Source organism: Cryptomeria japonica, chromosome 2, assembly GCF_030272615.1.
Source record: "Cryptomeria japonica chromosome 2, Sugi_1.0, whole genome shotgun sequence".
In the NCBI taxonomy this organism is placed as follows: domain Eukaryota; kingdom Viridiplantae; phylum Streptophyta; class Pinopsida; order Cupressales; family Cupressaceae; genus Cryptomeria; species Cryptomeria japonica.
The window spans coordinates 645663128-645669344 of record NC_081406.1 but is presented as its reverse complement, the minus strand read 5'-3'; the positions used below and the strand labels follow the sequence as shown (position 1 = coordinate 645669344).

Below are 6217 nucleotides of genomic sequence, written 5' to 3'. Positions count from 1 at the left end.
GCCAAATTTTTGACATGTCACAATCCCAACCTCATCCCTTATTTGTTGCACCTCCTTTGAATGTTGGCTAATGTCTTTTCGATTGAGAGTTGAGGATTGAGGGGTATTGTTTTGCCAAAATTTTCAACAACATAATCCCAACCTCATCCCTTATTTATTGCACCTCCTTTGAATGTTGACAATTGAGGATTGCAGAGTATCTATTATAGAATTGCACCTGCTTTGAATGTTGGCTTGACATCTCTTTAATTGAGAGTTGAAGATTGCAATCCCAATCTCATCCCTAATTTATTGCACTTCTTTGAATGTTGTCCAACTTATAATCAAAGAACATACCATCATCCTCACTCATTGTACTCAACCAAATAAACTACAACCTTTTAATATGTCAAATACTTCATAGATGTATTTCTATATTGAATGTGGGTTCCTTGAGTAACATGTTCAAAGAAGAAAGGATAGCAAAATTCACAAATTACTTGATCAAGATACACAATAGAAGATCCAAGATAGGAAAGAAAAAAGGGAGATCAACTAGACCTATTATTCAAAGCATTTGTTTTAGATTGTTGTGCTTGTGCATGTCATTGGGAGTGTTTGTTTTAGATTGTTGTGCTTGTGCATTTCGTTGGGAGTGTTTGTTTTAGATTGTTGTTCTTATGCATATTGTTGACTATGGGTGAATCCCCTAAACTATTTGACCTCACAAACATTTTTAAAAAACATTCATTTATCCATTCATTGAGTCTCTAAATACTTTGTTTCAAGAAAAATGGATTGCTGGGATAGCAGATTACTTGGTCAAATTTCACAGGAGAAGAAACCTGATCAGCAAGGATTAATGGTTGCTCTAGGACTGCTTCCATGATTGGTCAATAGATTTGTTCTTTAGAGTCATTATGTTGCTCTCAATTTCGATCCCATAAACTGCCTGATCTAGTGAACATCATCAAAAAAAACAAAAAAAAACTCCCTCCATTCATTAATTCAACCACAATAAATCCATCTGCTATATTTCAAAACAAGAAGATAACAAGGGATAGCGAAAAAATTGCCATAAATTTCACAATCAAAAACAAAAAAAAGTGGAAAACGGGCTGAATTCGGAGAAAAACAAGAGAAAAATTCACGTAAATGGAGCCCATCGTTGTATGGCAGTCGCCATTGATTTGTCCCGTATTGTTTCTGCATATTCTCCCGCGTCAGTAATGTAATCGCCATAGATAGCTTTAGACTTAGACTTGGACAAAACACAAAATATATAGTTGAACACGCTTCCACCGCTTTGTCCAGCTGCAACGTGTTTTTCCACATGGAAAATATGATGTCTGTCGCTTTATCACTCATTATTTCTCCGTACACGTTTTAACCCTGGTTACCCTTCAACGTAACCTCCTCTTCTCAAGGATTTAACTGAGTTGATACGCTGTTCAAGCTTGGGAAGAAATTTGAAGAGCAGTAATTTAAGTGGTTGAATTCAATTGGTGAGGATAATAATAGTATGTTATTGCGAATTTTTTTAAAAAATTATTGATTTGTTTTTGTAATTTTGAGAATTGATTCGTTTTATTTGTAACAGTAGTTTTTAGTAATTTTGATGACTGATTCGTTTTATTTGTGACAGTTTAATCAAAAGAGGCTTCTAGATTAGATGTATGCTCTCTCGTAGTATTGAAACGAAGATATAAATATCTATATAATCTAATTATTCTCAGAAGAGAAATTTGGGAAGTGAGAGGCTTTTATGGAGAGAGCGGCAGCCATTAAAAATCTAAAGAGATCTCCGATTGCAAATCTCTTTTGTATGCCGTTCGTCAAATAACGGGAAATTGTTAGTAGTGGTGGTGTTTTCTGTTTTCTAGATTTGTTCTTGGAATGGGTTTTATGGATTTCTCGGTGTTTGGTTTCTAAAATTTTGGAAAATTGTGGCAGATTTGCGAGAGGCGTGGTCTGGAAATCTGTTTTGACGTGAAGTGGTGGAAATCTTGGCATTGAGTGTGGAAAATGGGCAACAGAATCCCGAGATTGAAGGGAGATATGTGACAGGATGTTTGTTAGGCCTTACCGGCCTTCTTCGATGGTTAACTACTTCAGCATCACGTCTTTGGTGGTGTTTTTCGTGTTTACAGCTTCGCTGGTGGTTCTTCCGTTAGTTTTGCCGCCGTTGCCGCCGCCTCCCTTTATGCTCATGCTCGTACCAGTTGGCATCCTCGTGGTGCTCATGTTTTTGGCCCTCCTGCCTTCACAAATCACAAATATATTGGTCGCTTCTTTCTGACATTGGGTAACCAGAGCTTTTGAAGTATGATTCACAGAGTTGGAAATGGGAAGATTACAGGGAATCAATGAAGCAACGAGAAAAAAACAATATCTGAATTTGAAGGTATGAGGACATTCATGTGGTAGAGGGTTTCAGTAAGCCTTTGGAGGTTATAATAGGAGGAGGTTCAGTGTGGGTTTGAGCAGGTCTGTAGTTTCATCAATGGGATCTATGGAGGATCGATAGCTCAGTGGTAGATGGTTTGAGAAACATATGAATGGGATCTATGGAGGATCGATAGCTCAGTGGTAGATGGTTTGAGAAACATATGAATGGGATCTATGGAGGATCGATAGCTCAGTGGTAGATGGTTTGAGAAACATATGATAGAACTGAGAAACATATGATAGAACTTGTCATGGGAGGGGTATAATAGAATATCTAAGGGATGGTAGTTTAGTGATAGAACTCCTTATAGTACAGATGAGAAGTTTGTAGTTAAATGAAAGGATCTATCCTTCCAAAAAAAAATGGGAGGTTGGTGTTGATCTTTTAATCACGCTGATGGAACCTCTCAACATACAGATGAAAGATTGATAACTCAATGATAGACCATTTAATTCCATTTTATCAATTAAATGGAATTGGTGGCTCAGCTATTGACCCTGCCACCAGGAACCTGGAGGTCATAATGGAACTTCTCAAAGGCTGGTAGCTCAGCCAATAAACCTCTCACTGGGAGATGGGAGGTTGGTAGCTCTACAATAGATCCTCTTACCAGATAGGCTGAAGGTCATAATAGAGCTTCTAAAGGATTGGTAGCTTGGCCATAGAACCTCTCATCACGCTTATAAGGGAATCTCTGAAAGGTTGGCATCAGCCAGAGTTTCTTACCACAGAAATGGAAGGTTCTATTAAAATCTGTAAGGGTTTTATAATTCACTAATGGAGCCTCTCACCAATCAGAGTTTAAAAGAGAACCTGTAAAGAATTGTTAGCTGTGGAAATGGAACCCCTCGGGTTGGTCGCTCAGTGGTAGAGTCTATCATGATGTAAATTGAAGGTTATACAGAAGTCTGTGAATGTTGACCAAAAGTTAATGGTAGAGATGAATTGGTGGCTGGATTGTTAAAACTCATAGGTAGAGCATCTCAGTTTCCGGAAATATAGAATTTGTAAGCGATTGCCCAGCATGAATGGCAATGAATGTCCTACCTTCTTGTTCCTCTCCTGGCTCACAGACCAAAACTGTGTGTAATTGTCAACAATGAGATGGGATATGCAAGAATGTTATAACCATGGAAATGCCCAATTCAGGAATGCATGTTTTAGGAGGTTCATTACATCTCAAGCCTGCAAACACAATGCTGTAAGGAAAAATTGTATATTATTTTAATACTGAATGATGGCTATGTTCATTAGTTTTAAGGGTTTCATGTTATTTCCATTGACATTTTAATGGCAATGTTTTCTACAGCTGAAGGCTGCAGACACAATGCTGTTGAAATCCGTTAGTGGGTTCGCTTGAGCAAGAATAAATGTATAGTTTTGGAATTAGAATAATGTAGGTATATGTTCATTAGTTTTAAGGATTCAATTCATAAATTTTGGAATGGAGGTTGTGAAAGTGTTAAAGTCTTATCTGATGCATTTTTGTGATAGGTAGATTGATTGGAACATGCATTTACATATGGCCCAGTAACAGCACTCATGCTTGTTTCTTTGTCATCCCAAATTTATTTGTGAGGGGCCATGTTTCAATTTTCAACTTGAGTTAGGACTTTAATGGCCCATCTGCAAGCCACGTGATTTGTGCATCAGAATCATTATACATCCTATTTGAAATTATGTGCTCTGCTGTACCACCTGTTGTGGATTTTATTGTGTTCTACAAAGCTTCTGGATCAATACAGAATTTATGTCTTATAGTGGCCTAGTGGATCCCAAAAACCACTTACGTAGAAACCACTTCTGCATGACTGGTAATTATTTTAATTGAAAATACGGTATTGCTGATTTGGGTCCTGGGAAGGCTCTGACGGGCTACTCAGCCAGTGTTGCAGAGAGGTTTTAGGAGGCCTGACAGTTTTTTAATTGACTTTCACCAGTCTGTTGAACCACCAAACAACATAGAAGTGCTATCAAGCCCACCTACCTGGCTAAACATGAGACATTGATGTTTCCTTCTTGAGATAGGATTTCTTAGGGATACTTTTGGTAAGAATTCTTTTTTCCCTTGGAAGTATTGACACTCTATTTCCATAGCCTGGGAAGTACAAGCAAATTAGGCTGGGAAATTATGGAAAGAGAGTTATTGATATGGAAAGATGTATTTTTTATAACTGATTAAGGTTAGATGCAGTTTATAAGGATATAATAATAATGAAACCATTATGGCACTGATAGGAGAGAAATTAGATTAAAAATTCCGTCTAATTCAGAAAACAGCATCAAACAAATTATGAATTGTGAAAATTTTATATCATAATTTAAAAAAAATATTTTTTTCAATAGAAAGAATGACACTCTATTTCCATAGCCTGAGAAGTTCAAACAAATTAGAGTGAAGGGAAATTATGGAAAGAGAGTTACTGACATGGAAAGATGACATTTTATACAATCACCTCAAACTAGACACAGTTCACAAGGATATAACAATAATGAAACCATTATGACCTCTGAAATTTTTTGACATGCTGGTACCGTAAGGCATGATAACTTTGTATTGAAAATGTCTGAAATTTCAAAAGGTTATTCAATTGTTAGAGGATAATTGGTGAGGGCAATGGTATGTTCTTTGATAATATCATCCACCAAAGTTCAAATCTTTAGAGGTATGATATTCAGAATGAGGTCGGAATCGTACCTTGAACAACTTTGGCATAATGAATACCCTCAGTCTTTGGTTCTTAATCGAAAAGATATCAACATAGACTTGTAATTCAGTAATTGATTGTAAAACAAACTTTTAGATGATATAAAATCTTCCATAAAAAATACCTGAAATATAATGCCAGCACATCACAAAAACTTTTAATTTAACTATATATGTTCAGCTAAGCCCCTTTACTTTCAAATTGAAGTCTGGCAGGAAAGTTTTTCTTCTGTACCTCTGAGAACTTATTTTTAGTTCCTCTGATTAAGATCTACCCATGTCACTATAAGAACCTTTTGTACCTATGTCACAAGGAGTTACTAGTTGAAAACGGTGTGTTTTCATGACTACAAATGAACGATATTTACTGTTTTACATTTTATTTTCTTTCATTACTCATTCAAAAGATTATTTAAAGGGAATAGTTTCAGAAACACCTTTCCTTGTGTTTTGTTTGTTTTCAAAAGGATCTTCTGCAAGGAACTAGTATTTTATATAGTATTTTGTGTGATGATTTTTAGGTATGCTTTACTCATCAGGTATCTTCTTTTGGTGGTGCCAAATGTGTGATTAGGGGAGTCTTGTTGATGTCATTTTGCATCAACTTTGGATTGATGATGGAACAGATAAATCCAGTACAGTGGACAAAGTGGGGGCATTTGTAATAAAGTGGGAGCAACTTGTCTTGAAAGACCCAAACAAAAGTCTGACAGAAAGTTTTAGTCAACAAAAACATAAGAATTAGTACTCTCTTTCAGAGAAATTACCTTCCTTGCTGAGCAACTCTAATAAACTTCTATGTGGCTTTTTCATTAAATCATTAAATAGGATGATTCTCAATTCTCATCTTTGTAGGAGCTATTGTTCACAATATGATTCTCAATTCTCATCTTTGTAGAAGCTGTTGTTCAATATGATATTGATCTCATCTTTTTGTTGGTGATTATGTGCATCCTGATCATTTGTATGGTACCTGTGGCAGTTTTTTTTCCAAGTTTATTTAAGAAGCAATACTCTTCCTTTTTTTCTTCTCTTTCTTTTTTTAAAGAAATAATATCAATACTGGTTCATCTTTCCATTGT

The 6217-nt window shown here is 36.0% G+C and overlaps 1 long non-coding RNA gene across 3 annotated transcripts; it reads left to right on the top strand.

Moving 5' to 3' along the window:
- Positions 1-806: 806 nt before the first annotated feature.
- LOC131054875 (uncharacterized) lies at positions 807-5992 on the top strand. Of its 3 annotated transcripts, XR_009108070.2 has the most exons (3): positions 1295-1484; positions 1625-3629; positions 5710-5992. It is a non-coding gene; the product is annotated as an uncharacterized LOC131054875 (long non-coding RNA). The 3 variants fall into 3 exon arrangements; XR_009108068.2 differs by lacking the exon at positions 5710-5992 and having other exon boundaries at positions 807-1484; positions 1625-3681; XR_009108069.2 differs by lacking the exon at positions 5710-5992 and having other exon boundaries at positions 807-1499; positions 1625-3681.
- Positions 5993-6217: the final 225 nt, after the last annotated feature.